Consider the following 24,355-nt stretch of genomic DNA (forward strand, 5'->3'; position numbering starts at 1 on the left):
TTCTGCACAATCATTTGACCAAACTCTTGCCACTTCAAACTACACAAGGATTCAAACAAGAAAAACATGAAACAAAACTCCTTACTCCTTAGGTGACCAATATTTTAAAGCTAAACAGGGGAAGTCAGAGCTTTGGTTTTGAAGATAGTAGTTCCTCCTTTGACAAAAATGAAATTTAAGTTACAGATTTGAGAAATGGATAATCGGTATATCCAAGAATAGGATCAGATATGTAAAAGGTCTCGATCTCTATCGTACTTGTTAAGGGGAGCATCAAGCTCAAACCTCTTAGGCAAATCTTGTTACACCCGCACTCGTAATATACCCTAATACCCCGGGGCAATTTAGACCTTACTGAAGGGTAATACCCTATGGCTATGGTCAACATTGATAGCCTTGGACTTAAAATATTATAATAAGAATCCCCTCAAAGTTTTGGAAGTGTGGGCCAAAGCCCCGCAACTTTCCTTGAAGTTTGGGCCCTGACAGCAGCACCGGAGTCATGACCGGATCCACTGCTGGTGAATCCGATCGATAATCCGCCTATGCTGTTACCTGCCCTTCTGATTTATTTTCCTGTGGGACCCACATTTCCATGTCCCGGACACTATAATTAGATCCTTAGACCAGATGGACCCCCACCCTTACCTTCTTTTGTATTTTTGAACCTTGTATGTGGGCCCACAAGGCCCAAATATGATTTTAATGGGTTTTAGCACCCTAACCTAAAACCAAACAGACCTTGAAGGACAATTAAGTCCTATGAACTTGGGTCCAACCCCAAACAAACCCTAATTAACTAAATGGACCTAATGGTCTAAGACTTGGATCAAACATGACCTAAGACCTAATTAGAACCCATTAAAAGACTAAAGGTTAAATGTGTTTTGAGGGCACCTAAACCAAACTGACCCCAAGGCCCATCTTAAGTTAAAAATAGGTTTTTGGGATTTAAGGACCTAGGCAAACAAGCCCTAAAGCCCATTTTAGTTATTTATGAGATGAGCTCTTTAGCTCATTACCATTTCTCCCTATTGCTGAAACCGTAGAAGACAGAAAGAAGAAGAAGAAGAAGAAGAAGAAGAAGAAGAAGAAGAAGAGAAGGGAAGGGAGAAGAGAGCAAGCTGCTGTCCTCCTCCCCTCCTACACCTCATCTCATCCCTCCCCTCTTGCTGTCCGGAGAAGGAAAGAAGAGAAGAAAGGAAAAGAAGGAAGAAGGAGAAGAAGAAAAGGAAAGAAAAGAAGAGGAGAAAGAGAAGTAGAAGGAAGGAGGTTAAAGAAGGCTCACCTAGCCTTGTGCTTGCTGCCTCCATTGAAGGTAAGCCACCTCTCCTCCTCCATTTCTCTATTTATTAGTTTAGGTTTTGGATTTTGGAGCTTGGGATTAGCTTGGGTTCTACTTGAGACCCAATGCTCTTGTTGGGGAGATGATTGGAGTCCCTTTGGGATGCTTTTGCATACCCTTGCACCTCTTTTTGAAGTGCCATTCAACCCAAGCCATGAAAACCTAGGATTTCACCTAAAAACCCAAGTTTGGGTTGAGGGATTGGATGTAGACCATAGATGACTTAATGATTTGTGCCATTAGGATATTTGGGACCCCAATGAACCTTGGATGTCATCCCTACAAGCCCTTGAAGCCATTGGGGGCCTTGGGAACCAATTTGGATGCAATTTGGAGTTGAAAAACTCATTTCTGCTGTGATCGGACTCAGCAGCGGACTCACCATCGTGCATCTGCCTGTGGATCTGCCCCCTAGGGTGTGTCTCAGGGTTCGACCGGATGCATGGGTGGACTCACACAAACAGAATCCGTTCGTGGATCCACCCGCAGTTTTACAGCATGACCACTGTTCAGTATTTTGGCCGTAACTTTGTCTATACATATGGTATCGATGTGGTTCAAATTGCGTTGTAAAATAGACTCGAAGGGATATTTTTTATGTGAAGACTGTGGGCCCAATATAAACATAAGACCCTAAAAAGTGGGCCAGACCTAGCTGATATATGATGACAGCAACTTAGGAACATAACTTTAGTCCGGTGACCTCGCCCACATTGTGGTTGCATGTGTAGGACTTAATAAATCTTATTGGGGGTTAATTACCACCTAAAGTGCCCCCTAAATGTATTAATTAATTAACCTATCAGGGTTCCAACGTCTACCCTTGATGCCCTCAAAACCCCTTTGCTGTCCTAAGGGACTTGTAACCTCAACCTAGAAATGGGAAATCCTAAGGAGAGACCAATCCATGGGATCTCCCAAGACCAATGAATGATATGAGACATTATGACCTTAGGAAGGTTTAGGACACCCTCCCCTGGCTCTTGAGGCTGTTGGATCTCAAGAAGAAGGTTAGGAATTAGACTGACTTAAGGATTTCATGTTTAGAATCACTTGTCTATAACACTTGGGGAAAACCTTGGAGATGGATCCAAACTCTTGTCTCCCCTAAATTCCTTAAAGGACTATATATTTTGGACCTCCAACAAAGGAATGGACTCACCTCCCCAACCCTAGGACCTCTATGGTTCCATGAATGAAGGGTTGGAGGTGAGGGTCTTCACAGACTTCAAAAGAATGGCGGCGGGGGAATGATCGGACTCACCTGGTTGACTCCGTTCCTTCAACCGCCCCTGCTGTCTTCACCCAAACTTTAACTAAATTGTTGGGACCCCTCATGGGACCCACCTATACACTTCTAACATTGTTCTCACGCATCCTCAGACTTCGTAACTGGTACAGGAGTACGTGCACCAAGGTAAACCTTACCAAACACACCGATCGGCAAGCAAGCAAACTGTGAGTGGGTTTTGGGTGATGTTTGGGCTTGTTATATATATATAATTACATAGATCATATAATTGTGTTTATACTTGCATCCATTCTTAACATGTTGCATCCTTGCATATAAACTATGTTGGATATAAATTGATGAATTGTGGATGTGCTTCTTTACTTTATCATATTGGGTTACGGTGCTGGGTATGCCGGTACTGGAACCCCGAGATTATTATTATAATTATTATAATCATTGCTTGTATTCCTGGTCTATATGCGCCGTGTCGTGCTGGTACCCGGGTACTAAATGAAATGGGACGTTGATGCACTCGGAATACCTCTCGGGACGATAAGATTTGCATGTGGTATATCTGTGGCTAGGTTTTATGCTTTCTTATGCTATGACCCTTGCCAACAGGGGTTTATGTGTTGGATAGTCTAAGCACCTGATGGCTGTGGAGGTGGGAGAGGCTAGGTCAGGGGTAGTGATGGCTATCGGGGTCTGCCACTGGGTGGTCATGATGGCTTCTACCGGCGTAGGTCCCCTCATGATAATTGAGGTTTTACTGGGGCGATAGGATAAGTGACCCTTAGTGTCTCCCAAGTTATCACAGTAGCATACACTTGACCGATAGAATTTGTGTGCTAGGTGAAAAATGAATTTAACATTAGCATGCATCATTTTGATATTAAAACTATTTGTGTGGTGTATGTACACTCCCCTTTGCTCTCTCACTAGCTAATGTAGCTAACCCCGTTGCGCAACCCCTTTTTAGCTATATGCAGGTGATCTATGATGGTGATCCTTTTGATGTGGACTGATCGGAGTTCGTGATTTTGGACCTTGATAATAGCGTACACTCATGGTCTGTGCCATTGGGGCACAATTACATCTTTTTAATTTGTTTATTATCAGTATTTTATATATTTGATAGTATTTCTACTATTGCAGTTTTTAGTTAATCTTTTGGGTAAAAATGTAAAACATTAAACTATCTATCACGTAGACTTGAACCTTTTGTATTTGTAACGCTTCCGCTCATTTCTGATCTTTTGGAATGGAATATTCCTTTACTTTCCGCATTCTAATATTACTGTAATTTAATATTAGTGTAAGACTATGCATTGGCCACTGCATCGAGATCCTGGTAGTGGTTAGGATGTTGGTAAGCATCCTATCATACTCCGTTTGTAGTATTTTATCCTTTAATGGGATAGGGGTGTGACAGAGTGGTATCGGAGTTGTGATGCTCTGCACCAATCACAGTCTAGCAGAGACCCTTGATTTACTCTACACAATTAGGTTCAGAACTTAAAAGCTTGCAAGATAATAAATTAATGAGTACACAACCTAGGTAGAAGACTAGTTAGGAGTGAAAGCCGATAACATCGATAATAAACAAAGTAACAAGGCACAGTAATGAAGAAACAACTGTTCAGTCATAATTTCGTCTGAATTTCTTGATCTCTTACATAAATGGGAAAAGAAATAAACTACTACTACTTTAACTAAAATAATGTAAAGAGCATAAAATGTAAGAGAACATAAAAGAACTATAGGCACTATGCTTAGGATTCCATGTCACTGCTAGTCTCTATGTTTGAATGCAGATTTTTTCTGGATGGTTGATCAGACGATTGTGTGATCTATTTGCAACTTGCAATTCAACCATCCAAGCCAACTGTGGAGTTTTTGACTAGCTTTCTTTGGCTAGTCCAATTCTATCTCATATCATGTTTTTCCCATCACTTGCGATTTTCATGCATGCTTATGTGTGTGGGAACTCAATGACTTAAAACTCTTCTTTTGTGCTTTGATGTTTTGGCATATTTATGTTGAGGGTGGCAAATGAGCAGGTACTCGAAATGGTCCATACCCGTTCTAGTGGAAATCGCTCCCCTCCCCATGATGAGGCCGCAGACTCCTCAGGTGCGGTTCTGTTAGAGATGCCTCCAGTTCAAGATGATGCGGACGTTACCGTAATGCTGGGGAACACGTTGCAAGCTATGCTATAGGATCAACGGGCTATGCAACAAGAACAAAACTTATTCATGTAAACCATGAATGCCCAGCTTCAAGCAATAGCAAGGGAAAGGCAGCCAGTACCCCCATCGCGGGTGCCACCACCTATACCTCCCCCAGAACCTGCTACCACTGGTGTGTAGGGCAACCCACCCCTTGCACCTATTGCACAACCCTCCCTCACTGCTTATGATGTTACCACTATAGTGAATGATATGATGAGAAGTTTCCTACGACGCCAAGATGAATTTTTGAAGGACACGTTCTTGGATATGCTAAAAGACCTTCAGCAACGTCAAAAACTATTCATGAATGAGGTAACTACTGCAGTGCAACATCAGCAGCAACAGTTCATGGCTAGTCTGAATGTACAGTTTCACACTGCGCAGCGGGCACAAGCTGTTCCAGGGACTCCTCCAGTGCCCGATACACACCCTGTACCTGATAAGTCTGGGAAGGACGTACAAGAGGAGGAATACGTAACTCAGCCCAGATCCGGAAAGAGACCTATTAGTCCACAGGAACCCGTGTGTCACACCCCTATCCCGATAAGGGATAAAGTACAATATCATGGTATGATTAGGGTGACACGCGTCATCCCACCTCACCGCCAGGATCTCGATGCAGTGGTCAACTCACAGGCAGAAACCAATATTAAAATACAATAATATCAGAGTGCAAAAGACAAAGGAATATTACATTCCAAGATAGGTTAGAGTTTGTGGAAGCGTAAATGAAATAATTATAAGATATTCATTGGCTAATAATAATAAGTAACTTAGTTACAAAATTCCTATGACCATCAAGTAGCTACCAAAAAGGTAACACATAAAAGTTTATACAAAGCACAAGGCTCTCAACAATAACAAAAAGGGAACGATCCCAAGTAACAGTATAGCCCGTAGGCACAATCATCATGGGCAACCATCACCATGATCCTCAGTCACGGTCTCTAGCTCCACAGTAATCATCTGCATCAAAATCTAAAAAGAATATGTACACGGGGGTTAGCTCCACCGAGCTAGTGAGAGAGAAAAGGGATGCACAATCACACAATTATAAATAGTCCATGGTGCATGCCATTATTAATTCATTTACCACCTAACACACAATGCTAAGTCAATGGGTATATGCTACTGCAATAACTCGGGAAAACACTATGGATCCTTCCATTCTCACCACAATGCAACCTCAATATAGGGAACTGAGCCTAACCACATATATACTACATGAATCCTATCGTGTTGAGAGGTACATCCGGGTGTGTCAATGTCCCATTCCATCTAACACTCGGGTACCAGCACAACACGGCGCATACAGCTAAGAATGAGATGCAATATACAATTCCACATAATCCGGGGGTTCCGATGCCAATACTTCCCGGCACCGTAACCCAACACAAATCCATATCATCCAAATCATCATCGAATAAGAATAAATGCAAATATACAATCATGCTTGAATGATAATGTTACAATATAATTCATAAATGTATGAATAAGCAATAGTAAATAACCTCAGACGGTCACCCAAACCCACTCACCAATAACTTCAAATAGAATTTGTATAAGCGCAATGATTCCAGCTAAAACTCACTCCATTGCACATATGTTGGCACCTATGGAAGTAAATAAGAGTGTGAGAGAGTGTAGGGGAGGCCTCATAGAGAAACCCCACAGTTTACATAAATTATAGGCCTTGAAAATAGCATCGGAGGCAACATCGGACTCAACAGTGCCTACCTCCGACCCTGAGTCCGACCCTCCTGCAGGCTCAGGCCACATCGGAGGCAGCGTCGGACTCAACAGGATTGCCTCCGACCTTGAGTTCGACCCTTCCTGCAGGCTCAGGCCACATCGGAAGCAAAGTTAAACTCAACAGGCTTGCCTCCGACCTTAAGTCCAACCTTCCCTGCAGGCTCAGGCCACATCGGAACCAACGTCGGACTCACACAGAGCTCTGCCTCCGATGCAACCCAGGTGCGATTTTTAAGGTCCTTAACAGCCCAGATTTGCTCCATTTGGTTCTTTAAGTTCCAAGGGACTAGGGAGGGGGTGTCATATGGTCTATTAAGGTCTTAGAAGTACCTATCATCAAAATATTGAGGGATTTAAAGGATCAAAAGCTCAAAAATCCAGATTTGGGGTTTCCTTTGGTGGTTGAAGCTTTAGAATCAAATAGATTCAGCAAGAGGTCAAATAGAGGTCTTTATAGGACTGTAATACATTAATGGAGTCCCAAAAACATAGCTTAGGATAAACCATTTGGTTCCAAGAGGAAACCCAAACTCAAGACTGAAATTAGGTGAGCCATCTAAGCTCAAAAAGAAGGACATGGAGGGCCTTCCAAGCTCAACCGAAAAGAGACAAAGAGAAGGGAGAGAGGCAAGAGTATTCTTGGCCTACCTGATTTGAGGTACACAAGAGGTCCTCCTTGTAGATCCAAGCTCAAGCAGCCGATCCCATCTTCTTTTCCTTCTTTTGCTCCTTCTTCTCCTTCTTCTCCTCCTTGCTGCCTCCTCTCTTCAAAGCTCTCCTCTCCTTTCATGATTAGATTAGGAAAGAAAATGAGAAAGACTAAGGAATAGCCCTAGCTCTCATCTATAGATGTGCCTTACTATGGCCTGTTTGGCTAGGGCCTCTTAGCTATAAATCTAGGGCTTGTTTGGGTAGGGTAGTTTAAATGCCCACTTAGGGGTTGTTTGGGTAGAGTCTCTTAATGAACCACAAACATATCACCCATCTAAACTCATTACCCACCTAAACTCAATTAAACACCATTTTGACACAACTTGGGCCCAATGGGCTTCATTTTAGAATAAAGCTTGGGTCTTGTTTGGCTAAGGTCTTTTAATGTCTAAAGTACATTAAACTATTTCAAGCATGACTTAGGCCCAAGGACCCACTTAAGAGGTCACCAAAATAGAAGGGAGGCTAGGGTAGTAATCAACCATGACAAGGCACCAACAACATCCTCGATAAAGGGCATGTGGGCCCCATATAAGGTCTCACTCAAATTAGCCACAACAACAGCATCGGATGCAGGGTCGAATGCACATAGGACCCTGCATCCTATGCAATAGAAAGGGTAGATAAAGTATCAAAAAGGTCTGGGCTTGGACCCACACCTCAGGGACTTTAAGGGGAAGGAAACAAGCAAAAAAAATAGGTTTAGTAATTTACCATTTGACCATCACAGTGAAAGACACACCGACAAACAAGGTAGCATAGTCTACTCACCACAAGGATAAATAATAAACAAATAGGCTCTCGGGTGCGGGTGTAACATTCCCCCAACCTTATAAAAAATTTCATCCTCAAAATTTAACGTGTCTGGGGATCCGAATAGATGAGGATACTTCGATCGCGTAACAATTCCTTGCCTCTAAGCAAACGAGCAAAACAAATCCTAGGCTCAATTGGGTTAAAGGTCAATGTGTCTAAGAGTCCAGGGAGGTTCAAACTTCAGATACAAACCAAAAGGAAACAAAAAGTCTAACTAAACCTCTGGACTACGCCCAATATTAAACTTCCTTTAATTAGGGTCGCAAGGTTAGGTTTGTGCTACTTTTCTTACAAGGCTTTGCTTTGAAGACTTTTACTTCTGATTCCCCAATACTTAAGTCAACTTTAGAATGAATTGGAATATTGATGGAATCTCCTATTGTTCATTCCCAAAATGGAGTGAATGCATTGGTGATCCATTACTCCACTCATACCTATTGTTGAGTAAAGTTCTGTCGAATCCTTCAGTTCCAGTTTTTAAAGCCAAACAACCACATAAGACTACAAGACCAACTCCCGACAGAATAACTTACAACAACTTTTATCTCAGGAGCTATTACTCACTTCCTAGCCTCTGTTCTAGATTGACTCTCCCAAGCGATGCTCAAGGTCAGGCAAGATTTAAGAATCAACTCTCTAGAGGATCACTCAAGGTTAATACTGAAATCTCCAACTAATGCTCCCAAGTGGTACTCAGGGTCGAACAAGACCAAGGGTGGACACGCCCAAGGGTACTTGGAACTAAAACTCAGACTCTCTAGTTATTTTCTCAAGGAAGCCTGGGCTAAAAACTAAGGCCGCAAAAAAATAAAATGTACCTCTCTCTAATGACTAGGCTACTTAATAAAACCTTTCGTGAGTCACTTACCGACAGTTGGACTAGGTATAGCGAGTTACTACAATAACAGTGAACAATTAAACTAGGTGTTAAACCTTAAGATCAACAATACAAGCATAAGATAACACAAGTGGATTTGACCAAATTCAACATTGACACACTCGTAAGACAAGGCTAAAACATAAACAAGGGGCACAATAAAGTACAAAAGGATTGGAGGAGGGTTGGTCATGAAAAGCCAGCAAAAATAGGTTTAAGGAGGGATTGGATGCAGCCAGTCACCTGCATCCGATCGTAAATCAGATCCGAGCTGCAGCATAGAAAAAACATCGGATGCATAATCAGATTTAACCAGGGTGTGCATCCGATGTCAAATTTTTTTTTTAGAACATAGCCTGCAGCTTGCCCTCTCATTCAAATTTTTATTTTTTTTTTCTATGTTTGGGATTTTTGTTAAAATTTTCCTTCCAAGAGTGTTTGGATTTTCTCATTTTACCTAAAATAGGGTCGTTTGCACAACCCATTCATTTCTTAGTACTGCTGTCCACGATTCTAGGGTATGGCTTGGGGGAAGCCAAACCCAAAATTGAAAATACCCCACTGCTTTGGGCAAAATCGTGGAAGGGTTTTTTTTTTTACAAGGGCATTATTTCTAATAGTTTGCTAATGCTCAACTCTTTGTAACCTCATTTATGCTCTTACATCTTTCTCCTAGGAGTTTAGGTAAGGATTTTGGATTTTTGTCCCATTCTAAACCAAACTACTTTCCCTTTGTTGAAGATATATTTAAATTATTCATTCAAGATTGTTAATAGCCTTGTTGATTGCTTGTTTGAAATTATTTGCACATCCTAAATACATTCTAGCACTACCATTCCCAAACTAAGGGTTTGGATGAACCAAACCCAAAAATGAAAAACTTTTACTGTTTGGGGAAAAAGTGGGAGAGGTTTCTTTAAGTATATTATTTTCATTTATTTGTTCATGATTAAATGTTAAAACTCCCTTTAAGCCATTAAATCATTCACCCCTGAGTTTTAGGCCAAGACTTGTAGATTTTAAATCTTACTTTGTGCAGAAGTTCCTACATTGTTTTGGAGGAAAAGTAATAGGGCATATATAATTTCTGTTTTTTTTTGTTTACTAGTTAGATGGATCGCACAATGTCTCCACCATGTACTTGATCATTTATTCTATACCCTATACTTGGATTTGGGGAAGGGTTTTAATCTTAAACAAAGATCTTATTGATCCCACTTAATTCAAGTGTAGTGGATTGTATTCATGTCTCTTGATTGGTTTAAGTTCTTTTTTCTATAAAGCTTATCTTCACTTAAGTGCATACTTACACCACCTATCCCAAGTTATGTTTTCAATTGAATATGAGAGAAAAGTATAAAATCTTTGGCATGCTTTCCTCAATTTCCTTAGTCTTAGTAAGGGGATAAAAATTCCCTTTTTTCTGTATATATATATTTTTTTTGAAAAGAAAAATGGATAAAGGAAAACTTTATTGGGGTTTGGAATTATAATCCCCCCCCAAATCTGAGAACACTTCTACTGTTATAGTCTAGATGATTACCTAAGTTCATAACTTCCTTTTCTCGTGTTTATTTAAGAACAATAGTTTGAAACACCATTCAAGTAATTGAATCATTCATTCAAGAATCTAAGGTAAGACTTTGGATTTTTTATACATATTGTAGTTAAAATTTCTGCTCTGTTTTGGGAAGAAAGGTAGCATGTGTTTGTATGATCACCTTTTAGGATTTTCACCTTATTTAAAGTATGAGCAATCCTAGTCATACTCTTGGTTGTTTACATTACTTCTAGGTTGAAAATTTAGAATATAAAAAAAAAAGAACAACTTTAGGCTGTTTCTTTCTCATTCAACTCTTGGTAAAATGTGGTGGATCCATGTATTTGGTCATTAAATATTTTTATTTATTTTTCCCATTGATTTTAAACTCGATTAACTCAAGCACATACTTGCACTTCTTGCTGTATTTTCTTTTCAGGCATTAGGTCAAGCATATAAGTGAGATAGAGAATTGATCCCGCATTCACATTGGGCCCCATTACTGTATTTTTATTTTTATTTTATTTTATTTTATTTTATTTTCTTCTCTTGAAGCAATACAGGTTTATGTTTTGTCCTACTACTGTATATATATATATATCTCTTTTTATATATATATAAGGTTCAAGGTATGGGAAGTCCTAGTCATGTTCTTAGTTATCCCTATGACTTTCTAGGTTGAGTTTGGAAAGAAAACCTCAACCCAAAACTATACTTGATTTCCCCTAGCATTTCTAGATTAAGATTGAAAGAAGAACTTCAACATTGACAAGGTTTTTGATTCTTTTCTCTTCTTTCCTGGTTATACATGTATGACTTGAATGTGATATTTACATCATTAATAAGTCACCCCATCTTAATCCTAGCATGGAAATTTTTATCTAATTCTCTTACATATTCGATTTATGCAAGAGCTTGGATTGAATAAGTTCAAAACTGAAACCTTGCTGTTTTGGGGGAAACAACCTTATGATAGGAGTACTCCCATCTTCCATTGATCATTTCATAAATTTATTGTTTAAACCCAACTACATGTGCTTTGGACCATTAAGATAGATTTCTTGAAGAAAGCTTAAAAAGTAAGATCTCTCTCTAGAGGTGAATTCTTTCTAAGTCTTCTTGACTAAGGTGAGAGAATGATAGCTCTTCAAATTTGCATTCGTGTTTGTCTTCATTCCATTCTCTTCTTTTTTTTTCTTTTTTCTTTTTTATTTTTTTTTTTAAGTGTATTGGTATAATATTACTAAGGGAATAAAACTCTCTATTTCGTCTTCATACTACACTTAGGAGACAAAACACTTTCCATTGATGTATTTTGAACATGGATTATGATAGGCATGCATAATTTTGTCTACTCATTACAAGCCATTACTAGGTTTCAATATTGGGGTTCAAGCCTTCATTTCAATTAACCACAGCTATACTCCTTTCATAGACATCATTAAAATGTATTAGTTGACTGAATCATCCGAGCTTTATTCAGGCATGCCACTTTACAACTGTTAAACTTGTCTTCTTGGATTGGATTTATAGTGGTAAGTATCCCATGTTATGATTCCATCATGCCTTGCATAAAATATGATTTTTATTGTGACTAAAGCTATATCAAACCATACCCAACTGTTGCCTAAGGTTATGGTGTACAAAGGATCACTAATTAGACTTGAGATTCTCCAAATTTTGCTGCTTTGGCTTACTCATGATCACCCCATGACTTGCACCACTAGCTTGGCATGTCTTATGTCATTGAGTTGCAAGTGGGGTTGAAATAAATGTTCTCTCTTTAACTAACTAGTCCTCTAGTTGTAATTGCTCTTATATTACTATTTTGCTTGGTAAGCAACATACACCCAACATGCTAAGTTTTATGGAAATCTATCTTAATGACTCTCTCTAGGTTGGATTGCATGGTAAAACCTTTAACCACTTTATGTTATACCCATTGTTTAATATGCAATAGGATAGCATAATCATTTTTGCTATATACTAGAGGCCAAGGGAGGCTTATGTAGCAATAATTGAATTATTAATAAGATCCATCCTCCTTGTTAAAACACACTGTTTTCCTATTATATGCTATTATTGTAAACTATTTTTCATAACAATGTCTTCTCCCTAAGTTCACACACAAGCCAGTTATTCTCTTGAAAGCTTTTAAATTAGAATCTAGTGGAGTAGAGTAAATCATGAATCTTCGCTAGACTGTGGTTGGTGCAGAGCATCACGCCCTGATACCATGTTGTCACACCCCTATCCCGACAAGGGATAAAGTACAATATCAGGGTATGATTGGGGTGACACGCGTCATCCCACCTCACCGCCAGGATCTCGATGCAGTGGCCAACTCACAGTCATAAATCAATATTAAAATACAATAATATCAGAGTGCGAAAGACAAAGGAATATTACATTCCAAGATAGGTCAGAGTTTGCGAAAGCGTAAATGAAATAATTATAAGCTGTTCATTGGCTAATGATAATAAGTAACATAGTTACAAAATTCCTATGACCATCAAGTACCTACCAAAAAGGTAAAACATAAAAGTTTATACAAAGCACAAGACTCTCAACAATAACAAAACGGGAACGATCCTAAGTAACAGCACAGCCCGTAGGCACAATCATCATGGGAAACCATCGCCATGATCCTCAGTCACGGTCTCTGGCTCCACAGTAATGATACCATGTTATCATACCCCTATCCCGACAAGGGATAAAGTACAATATCATGGTATGATTTGGGTGACACGCGTCATCCCACCTCACCGCCAGGATCTCGATGCAGTGGCCAACTCGCAGTCATAAACCAATATTAAAATATAATAATATCACAGTGTGAAAGATAAAAGAATATTACATTCCAAGATAGGTTAGAGTTTGCCGAAGCGTAAATGAAATAATTTTAAGATGTTCATTGGCTAATGATAATAAGTAACATAGTTACAAAATTCCTATGACCATCAAGTAGCTACCAAAAAGGTAAAACATAAAGTTTATACAAAGCACAAGGCTCTCAACAATAATAAAACGGGAATGATCCCAAGTAACAGTACAGCTCGTAGGCACAATCATCATGGGCAACTATCGCCATGATCCTCAGTCACGGTCTTTGGCTCCATAGTAATCATCTGCATCAAAATCTAAAAAGAATGTGTACACGGGGGTTAGCTCCACCGAGCTAGTGAGAGAGAAAAGGGGATGCACAATCACACAATCACAAATAGTCCATGGTGCATGCCATTATTAATTCATTTACCACCTAACACACAATGCTAAGTCAATGGGTATATGCTACTATAATAACTCGGAAAAACACTGTGGATCCTTTCATTCTCACCACAATGCAATCTCAATTATTACTATGGGACCCGCGTCGGTCGTAGCCATCACCACCCAGAGGTAGACCCCGATAACCATTACTACCCTTGGCCTGGCCTCTCTAACTCTCCACAGGCAGCAGGTGCTCTGGCTACCCAACACCTAAACCCCTGTTGGTAAGGGTCATAGCATAGGGAACTGAGCCTAACCACAGATATACTACATGAATCCTATCGTGTTGAGAGGTACATCCGGGTATGTCAACGTCCCATTTCATTTAACACCCGGGTACCAACACAACATGATGCATACAGGCAAGAATGAGATGCAATATACAATGCCACGTAATTCGGGGGTTCCGATGCCAGTACTTCCCGGCACCGTAACCTAACACAAATCTATATCATCCAAATCATCATCATCATCATCATCATCAAATAAGAATAAATGCAAATATGCAATCATGCTTGAATGATAATGTCACACTATAATTCATAAATGCATGAATAAGCAAAAGTAAATAAGCTCAGACAGTCACCCAAACCCACTCACCAATTACTTCAAATAGAATTTTTATAAGCGCAACGATTCCCGCTCAAAATCACTCCATTGCACATATGTTGGCGCCTATGGAAGTGAATAAGAGTGTGAGAGAGTGTAGGGGAGGCCTCATAGAGAAACCCCATAGTTTACATAAGTTATAGGCCTTGAAAACAGCATCGAAGGCAACGTTGGACTCAACAGTGCCTGCCTTCGACCCTGAGTCCGACCCTTCCTGCAGGCTCAGGCCACATCGGAGGCAGCGTCGGACTCAACAGGCTTGCCTCTGACCCTGAGTCTGACCCTGCGTCTGACCTCAGGCCACATCGAAGGTAGCGTCGGACTCAACAGGCTTGCCTCTGACCTTGAGTCCAACCTTCCCTGCAGGCTCAGGCCACATCGGAGGCAACATCGGACTCACGTAGAGCTTTACCTTCGATGCAACCCAGGTGCGATTTTTAAGGTCCTTAACAGCCCAGATTTGCCCCATTTGGTTCTTTAAGTTCCAAGGGACTAGGGAGGGGGTTTTCTTTGGTGGTTAAAGCTTTAGAATCAAATAGATTTAGCAAGAGGTCAAATAAAGGTCTTTATACGACTGTAATACATTAATGGAGTCCCAAAAACATAGCTTAGGATAAACCATTTGGTTCCAAGAGGAAACCCAAACTCAAGACTGAAATTAGGTGAGCCATCTAAGCTAAAAAAGAAGGACATGGAGGGCCTTCCAAGCTCAATCGAAAAGAGAAAAGAGAAGGGAGAGAGGCAAGAGTATTCTTGGCCTACCTGATTTGAGGTACACAAGAGGTCCTCCTTGTAGATCCAAGCTCAAGCAGCCGATCCCACCTTCTTCTCCTCCTTGCTGCCTCCTCTCTTCAAAGCTCTCCTCTCCTTTCACGATTAGGTTAGGAAAGAAAATGAAAAAGACTAAGGAATAGCCCTAGCTCTCATATCTATAGATGTGCCTTACTAAGGCCTGTTTGGCTAGGGCCTCTTAGCTATAAATCTAGGGCTTGTTTGGGTAGGGTAGTTTAAATGCCCACTTAGGGGTTGTTTGGGTAGAGTCTCTTAATGAACCACAAACATATCACCCATCTAAACTCATTACCCTCCTAAACTCAATTAAACACCATTTTGACACAACTTGGGCCTAATGGGCTTCATTTTAGAATAAAGCTTGGGTCTTGTTTGGCTAAGGTCTTTTAATGTCTAAAGTACATTAAACTATTTCAAGCATGACTTAGGCCCAAGGGCCCACTTAAGAGGTCACCTAAATAGAAGGGAGGCTAGGGTAGTAGTCAACCACGACAAGGCACCAACAACATCCTCGATAAAGGGCATGTGGGCCCCACATAAGGTCTCACTCAAATTAGCCACAGCAATAGCATCGGATGCAGGGTCGAATGCACATAGGACCCTGCATCCTATGCAATAGAAAGGGTAGATAAAGTATCAAAAAGGTCTGGGCTTGGACCCACACCTCAGGGACTTTAAGGGGAAGGAAACAAGCAAAAAAAATAGGTTTAATAATTTACCATTTGACCATCACGGCGAAAGACACACCGGCAAACAAGGCAGCATAGTCTACTCAACACAAGGATAAATAATAAACAAATAGGCTCTCTGGTGCGGGTGTAACACCGTGGGACCCAATAAGAATTTTAAAGGGGCCTACCCTAGTTTAACTTCGGTGCAACCTGGGAGACGGAATGCAAATCCATATGATCGATCATCACGATCCACCAATACCCCTTAGGCATGTGATCCGAATATTATTTTCTATGGATGCAGTGAGCGGGGGCATATGATTAGGAATTACCCACACCATAAGGCCGAGTGCGTGCCATATCTGAATGTCCTGTATCCCGAGGAGTCATAGCGGGATAGTGGATCCCAAGGCAACGTCTCACCATGATTCTAGAGTGGACAGAGTCACCATCGAGCGCAGTAATAGGTATCTTATTCCTAATGCCTGGCATGCATTGTTTCTTCACATTGCCAACATGAATTTAAGATGAAGTTCATTGTGTCAGGTACCATATGTTCATACCTATTACATGCATATGCTCTATTTTGTTTAGAACTTTGAACTTAATTTTTGGTTGTCGACTATGGCAGTAGGAATCCCTTAGTGCGTAGCCTACTGTCCATGAGAGACTCACCAAGGGACTTATTACATAGTCTAATGAGTAGAAGGGGGGTTGTTCTTTTCTTTTCTTTTGTTTTCTCGTGGCCTCAGTGAGTGGCCCGGACTTCTTTGGGAGATATTTGTTAAGCTGAGATTGGCCCCGAATACCCTTGGGTGTGCCTATCCTTGGTCTTGTTCGACCCTAAGCATCACTTAGGAGTATCAGATGGAGATTTCAGTCTGAACCCTGAGTGATCCTTAGGAGAGCGGCTTGGATCTTGCCTGTGCCTGAGTACCACTCGGGAGTATCAGATGGAGATCTCGGCGTCGGCCTTAAGCGACCTCATGAGAGTTGATTCTTAAATCTTGACTGAGCCTGAGTATCACTCGAGAGTGTTAGATGGAGATTTTGATCTCAGCCCTGAGCGATCTTTGGGAGAGCGGCTTGGACCTTGCCTATGCCTGAGTACCACTTGGGAGTATCAGATGGAGATCTCGATATCGGCCTTGAGCATCCTCATGAGAGCTGATTCTTAAATCTTACTTGACCCAGAGTACTGCTTAAGATTGTTAGATGGAGATTTTGGTATTGGCCCTGAGTGTACCTCAGGAGAGCTAATTCTTAAATCTTGCCTAACCTTGAGCATACCTTAGGTGAGTCAAACGAGTTTGAGCATTGACCCCATACGTCCCTTTGGGAGTGCTATTCTTAGAACTCATTAGTGACCATACTGGAAGTACTGGGAGTGGTCCTGAGTGCTCTAGGGTGAGCCTATGGCAACTGTGTCACTTGGGAGTGCCATTCCTAGGACTTATCGGTAACCCTACCGAAAATGCTGAGAATGACTTGGTATATGGACCTAGTCCATAGACCTGGTCCTGTAGGATCCCAGATGTGTGTCTAAATTCCAGAGGGGTGGTGAAAGACTATAAGGCGTGTAATGGAGAGTTAATATGGCTGTTCACCCACAATCGAAAGATGGTTAGAAGAGGTAGTCTAGACCAAAGGTAAAGAAGTCGGTAACAGCTCTTAGGATGGAAGTTGGTGTAGAATGTTATGTCGGGAGTTGGTCTTGTAGTCTTGCGTGGTTGAATGGCTTTGGAAACTGGAACTGAAGGATTTGACAAAACTTTACTCAACAATAGGTATGAGTGGAGTAATGGGTCACCGAATGTCCCCTCCGTTAATTGGAGCAAACAGCATGGGGTCCATCAATATTCCAATTCATTATAAAGTTGAGTTAGGTATTGGAGAATCAGAAGTGAGAGTCTTCAGAGCAAAAGCCTTGTAAGAAAAAGGGTAGTACAGACTTATACCTTACAACCCAAAACCTCAAGAATATAGGCATTGGGCATGTTACATAGAGATAGTTAGATCTATTGATTCTCAAGGATTATTCGAAGTCGATCCTCCCAGAGCCTTGGATATGTTGAACATGGATCAACCGAACTCGGAGGATTTCAAGCCACCGGTGTAATAGTGTAAAGATGGATATTATTAAAGAGAGGATTTTGGACTATTGACAGAAGGTACCACTAGGTCATTTACAACTTGAGTGGTGCAATCGTCATTGATGAAGAAGATCAGAGAAGCCTGACCTGCTGATGTAGTGTTACTAAAGTCAATAGATGTATTCGAGAAGAGAAATGGTGGGAGTGAAGCTAAAGTGTATGGATTGGTACTGTCACCATCCTTGACAGGTAATTATGGTGTGTTCCATGTATCGATGTCGAGAGAGTACACTCCCAGCCTGACGCTTGTCTTGACTCACGAGCCGCATTAGCTTGTTGTGGACTTGACAATGAAGAGTTATATTCCTATGGGAAGGAAGGACCTGGAGTTGCAGTAGGAGATGTCGTGTTACTTCGGGTATCGCTAACCATATGGGTGATGAGGTTCAGTAAGAATGAGAATTGAGAAGATCATTAACCAAAGGTGTAAAGGTTGGCATTACCTTTAATTGGCAGGAGTCCATGATGTATTCCATACATTGATACTAAGGAGGTACATCCTAGACTTAGCTAATGTTTTGAATTGGGAATGACCTGAACTTGTCGCTGTCTTGACCTATGGCGAGGATCTAAAGAAAACCTGGGGTGCAACAAGCTTAGTCTCCTTAACCATACTATCTCATTGTGAAGGTACCGTGGAGTGAGCATTTTGACCAAGGAGTGTCTGAGTGATGAGAAGATGCAAGGCGGTCGGAGTATCCTCATCTATTTGGAACCCTAGCCACGTTAAATTTCAAAGACAAATTTTTTAATAAGGTTTGGGGGATGTTACACCCACACCCATAATATACCCTAATACCCCGGGGCAATTTAGACCTTACTGAAGGGTAATGCCCTATAGCTATGGTCAACACTGATAACCTTGGACTCAAAATATTATAATAAGAATTCCCTCAAAGTATTGGAAGTGTGGGCCAAAGCCTCCAACTTTCCTTGAAGTTTGGGCCCTAAAAGCAGCACCAGAGTCACGACCGGATCCACTGCTGGTGAATCCGATCGATAATCCACCCGTGCTATTACCTGCCCTTTTGATTTATTTTCCAATGGGACCCACATTCTTGTGTCCCGGACACTATAATCAGACCCTTGGACCAGATGGACCCCCACCCTTACCTTCTTTTGTATTTTTGAACCTTGTATGTGGGCCCACAAGACCCAAATATGATTTTAATGGGTTTTAGCACCCTAACCTAAACCCAAACAGACCTTGAAGGACAATTAAGTCCTATGAACTTGGGTCCAACCCCAAACAGACCCTAATTAACTAAATGGACCTAATGGTCTAAGACTTGGACCAAACATGACCTAAGACCTAATTAGAACCTATTAAAAGACTAAAGGTTAAATGTGTTTTGAGGGCACCTAAACCAAACTGACCCCAAGGCCCATCTTGAGTTAAAAATAGGTTTTTAGGATTTAAGGACCTAGGTAAACAAGCCCTAAAGCCCATTTTAGTTATTTATGGGATGAGCTCTTTAGGTCATTCCCATTTCTCCCTATTGCTGAAACCGTAGAAGAGAGAAAGAAGAAGAAGAAGAAGAAGAAGAAGAAGAGAAGGGAAGGGAGAAGAGAGCAAGCTGCTGTCCTCCTCCCCTCCGACACCTCATCTCATCCCTCCCCTCTTGCTGTCCGAAGAAGGAAAGAAGAAAAGAATGGAAAAGAAGGAAGAAGGAGAAGACGAAAAGAAAAGAAAAGAAGAGGAGAAACAGAAGTAGAAGAAAGGAGGTTAAAGAAGGCTCACCTAGCTTTGTGCTTGCTGCCTCCATTGAAGGTAAGCCACCTCTCCTCCTCCATTTCTCTATTTATTTGTTTAGGTTTTGGATTTTGGGGCTTGGGATTAGCTTAGGTTCCACTTGGGACCCAATGCTCTTGTTGGGGAGATGATTGTAGTCCCTTTGGGATGCCTTTGCATATCCTTGCACCTCTCTTTGAAGTGCCATTCAACCCAAGCCATGAAAACCTAGGATTTCACCTTAAAACCCAAGTTTGGGTTGAGGGATTGGATGTAGACCATAGATGGCTTAATGCTTTGTGCCATTAGGATATTTGGGACCCTAATGAACCTTGGAAGTCATCCCTACAAGCCCTTGAAGCCATTGGGGGCCTTGGGAACCAATTTGGATGTAATTCAGAGTTGAAAAACTCATTTCTACTGCTAGCGGACTCAGTAGCGGACTCACCATTGTGCATATGCCCGTGGATCCACCCCCTTAGGTGTGTCTCGAGTGTGTCTTAGGGTTTGACCGGATGCATGGACGGGCTCACACAAACAGAATCCGTTCGTGGATCCACCCGCAGTTTTATAGCATGACCACTGTTCAGTAATTTGGCCGTAACTTTGTCTATACATATCGTATCAACGTGATTCAAGTTGCATTGTAAAATAGACTCAAAGGGATATATTTTATATGAATAAACCATTGAAACAATATAAACATAAGACCCTCAAAATTGGGCCCAAACCTAGCTGATATATGATGACAGAAACTTAGGAACATAACTTTAGTCCGGTGACCTCACCCACATTGTGGCTGCGTGTATAGGACTTAATAAATCTTATTGGGGGTTAATTATCACTTAAAGTGCCCCCTAAATGTATTAATTAATTAACATATCAGAGTGCCAAGGTCTACCCTTGATGCCCTCAAAACCCCCTTGCTGTCCTAAGGGACTTGTGACCTCAACCTAGAAATGAGAAATCCTAAGGAGAGACCATTCCATGGGATCTCCCAAAACCAATGAATGATATGAGACATTATGACCTTAGGAAGGTTTAGGACACCCTCCCCTGGCTCTTGAGGTTGTTGGATCTCAAGAAGAAGGCTAGGAATCAGACTGACTTAAGGATTTCATGTTTAAAATCACTTGTCTATAACACTTGGGGAAAACCTTGGAGATGGATCGAAACTCTTGTCTCCCCTAAATTCCTTAAAGGACTATATGTTTTGGACCTCCAACAAAGGAATGGACTCACCTCCCCAATCCTAGGACCTCTATGGTTCCATGAATGAAGGGTAGGAGGTGAGGATCTTCACAGACTTTAAAAGAATGACGACGGGGGAACGACCGGACTCACCTGGCTAACTCCGTTCCTTCATCCGCCCTTGCTGTCTTCACCCAAACTTTAACTAAATTATTGGGACCCCTCATGGGACCCACCTATACACTTCTAATATTCTTCTCACGCATCCTTAGACTTCGTAACTGGTACGGGAGTGAGTGCACTAAGGTAAACCTTACCAAACACACCGAACGACAAGCAAGCAAACTGTGACTGGGTTTTGGGTGATGTTTGGGCTTGTTATATATATATATATAATTATGTAGATCATATAATTGTGTTTATACTTGCATCCATTCTTAACATGTTGCATCCTTGCATATAAACCATGTTGGATATGAATTGATGAATTGTGGATGGGCTGCTTTACTTTATCATATTGGGTTACGGTGCCGGGTATGCCGGTGCTGGAACCCCGAGATTATTATTATTATTATTATAATCATTACTTGCCATCCTGGTCTGTATGTGCTGTGCCGTACTGGTACCCGGGTACTTGATGGAATGGGACGTTGATGCACCCGGAATACCTCTCAGGATGATAGGATTTGCATGTAGTATATCTGTGGCTAGGTTTTATGCTCCCTTATGCTACAACCCTTACCAACGGGGGTTTATGTGTTGGATAGTCTGAGCACCTTATGGCTGTGTTGGTGGGAGAGGCCAGGTCAGGGGTAGTAATGGCTATCGGGGTCTGTCATTGGGTGGTCATGATGGCTTCTACCGGCGTAGGTCCCCGCGTGATAATTGAGGTTTCACTGGGGCGATAGGATAAGTGACCTTCAGTATCTCCCGAGTTATCATATTAACATACACTTAACTGATAGAATTTTTGTGCTAGGTGGAAAATGAATCTAACATTAGCATGCATCATTCTGATATTGAAACTGTTTGTGTGGTGTATGTGCACGCCTCTTTGCTCTCTCACTAGCTGGTGTAGGTAACCCCATTGTGCAACCCCTTTTTAGCTATATGCAGGTGATCTATGATGGTGATCCTTTTGATGTGGACTGATCGGAGTCCGTGATTTTGGACCTTGATGAAAGCGTACAATCATGGTCTGTGCCATTGGGGCACAATTACATCTTTATTTTGTTTATTATCAGTATTGTATATATTTGATAGTATTTCTACTGTTGCTATTTTTAGTTAATCTTTTGGGTAAAAATGTAAAACATTAAACTATCTATCACATAGACTTGAACCTTTTGTATTTGTAACGCTTCTGCTCATTTCTGATCTTTTGGAATGGAATATTCTTTTACTTTCCGCATTCTAATATTATTGTAATTTAATATTAGTGTGAGACTGTCCGTTGGCCACTACATTGAGATCCTGGTAGTGGTTAGGATGTTGGTAAGCATCCTATCATACCCCGTTTATAGTATTTATCCTTTAATGGGATAGGGGTGTGACAAATCTGAATTAGCCAAAAACCATCGGCCATAAGCCACAAGATCTGCATGGTTTTTGGAAATGACTTCGTTGCCTTCTTCCCTACCATAGCCCCCAGCAATGATGAAAGTACCATTGAAAGCTTTCCTCATGGGTAGAAGACTTTGGGGGCATTCAGGCTTCTGTATGTGTTGTGCCAAAAATCCTTCAGCCATCGTGGTGTGGCTGGAATGGAGCAAGACATCCTGCATAGTCATGGCAGCTTAGAATTCTACTCGTGCCCCATACTCTGAGGACTTCTCAAAGATAACAGACAGACTAATGATCTTGACAATGGACTGGAATTGCACTTTGGATTACTTGACGTGAACAATCTACAGTGCAAATCGTAAGGGTGCATAAAGCAAAAACATGTAAACCTTAAGCTCACACCATCATAAAAGGAAATGAAAATAGTACAAGGAAAATTAAAGATAAGTAAAATGCAGGTTTGTTGTGTGATTGATTGATGTCTCTTCCTTGCTCCTCCTGCTTATTTATATGGTAAGGATAATCGTAAGAAACAGTTTCCTTGATTATCGGCCATAACCGAGCCATGTTCAAGCTAAATCACCTTCCCAGCCCAAACTGCTAAAAATCGCTAGTGGCAATAACCGTCCGTCATCTTGGCCGATGAAATCACCTTTGATCGAAAAGCACCATGTCGCCTCGGTCAACCCACCTGGTTGGGGTGCCCTGTGGCCGTGTGCCTTCACCTGACAATGAAGGAGTGGAGCAAAATCTGGGTGTAAACAATGCCCCTCACAAGTTGGGAGGTCGATTTTAAGGAGCCATCGGGACTCATGCCTATCCCAGTTTTGCTCAAAATATCTTCTGCTGCGCCATAGTCTGACGTCTGGCCCAATTGTGTTTTGGCGCTTGTGCCTTTTGGATTATCCTCGTCGTTTCCCAAGGTGATCATTATTCCTCCTTTGAGTTTCAAGAAACGAAACCCTTCTTAAACCCCTCGGCATTCCTGGTTGCGCAACTACCTTTCATCTTCCCTCTCATCCTCTCTTCTTCCTTAAACCATTGCGCTTTCCAACCTGATCATCTATAGCTTGTGGGAAGATGACTCCGGAGGAAGACATCGGTGACTCCCAACGGCCGTTGATAAGCTTTAGGTGAAACGCGCTGGCTTACACCCTGCCGTGAACCTGGAAGTACTCATTCTGCGTTCCAGCCACTTCGTGCTGGGTCCAATCTTTGAAGATCCCTCAGCCACTCAGTTCCTCAAGAATTTCCCCTCTCACCCAGATGACTGCCTTCTATTTTGTCAGGGTATCCCGACCACCCTGAAATACAAACCTACCGCTGTGAAATGACATTGGGTTGGCAGGTACACCGAGTGGAATGATTGGGTGAAAAGAATGTCTGCTGCTAAAGAGAAAGTCTGGAAAGAGCTTGGCATTTACGATGGCATTCTCATGACCACCGTTCATTACCCCTGTGACGCTGACCTTCTTCATGCTTCTCTCCACTTCTGGTCCCGTTCGACCAACTGCCTCCATTTCAGTTTTGGGATGATGGACCCAACTCTTCTGGATGTGGGGGCACTCCTGGGCCTGAAATCTGCCAGAGAAGAAATCAACGGCAGCTCTGATTGTTCCAGGGTAGACTGGGATTTGAACCTCACAAAGAATGCCAGCTACACTTCCTATCTCACTCAGTTCCAGAAGCAAAGCGGCCCACTGAGTAAACAAGAGTACGTTGCCTTCTTGCTTTCCTGGATCTGTCGCTGCCTTATCTATACTCAGCCCGACAAGATCACCAAGGCTTACCTCAACCTTGCAAATACCCTGGCCGTTGGCCGACTTGTAAATCTTGCTATGTTTGTTCTCTCCTCTCTCTACAGAGGA

At 41.6% G+C, this 24,355-nt stretch overlaps 1 long non-coding RNA gene across 1 annotated transcript; it reads right to left on the reverse strand.

Moving 5' to 3' along the window:
- Positions 1-261: 261 nt before the first annotated feature.
- On the reverse strand, positions 262-22,632 carry LOC122666232. The gene is made up of 2 exons (XR_006333514.1): positions 22,479-22,632; positions 262-298 (listed from the first exon to the last, which is right to left on the reverse strand). It is a non-coding gene; the product is annotated as an uncharacterized LOC122666232 (long non-coding RNA).
- Positions 22,633-24,355: the final 1,723 nt, after the last annotated feature.

Source organism: Telopea speciosissima, chromosome 6, assembly GCF_018873765.1.
Source record: "Telopea speciosissima isolate NSW1024214 ecotype Mountain lineage chromosome 6, Tspe_v1, whole genome shotgun sequence".
Classification (NCBI taxonomy): Eukaryota; Viridiplantae; Streptophyta; class Magnoliopsida; order Proteales; family Proteaceae; genus Telopea; species Telopea speciosissima.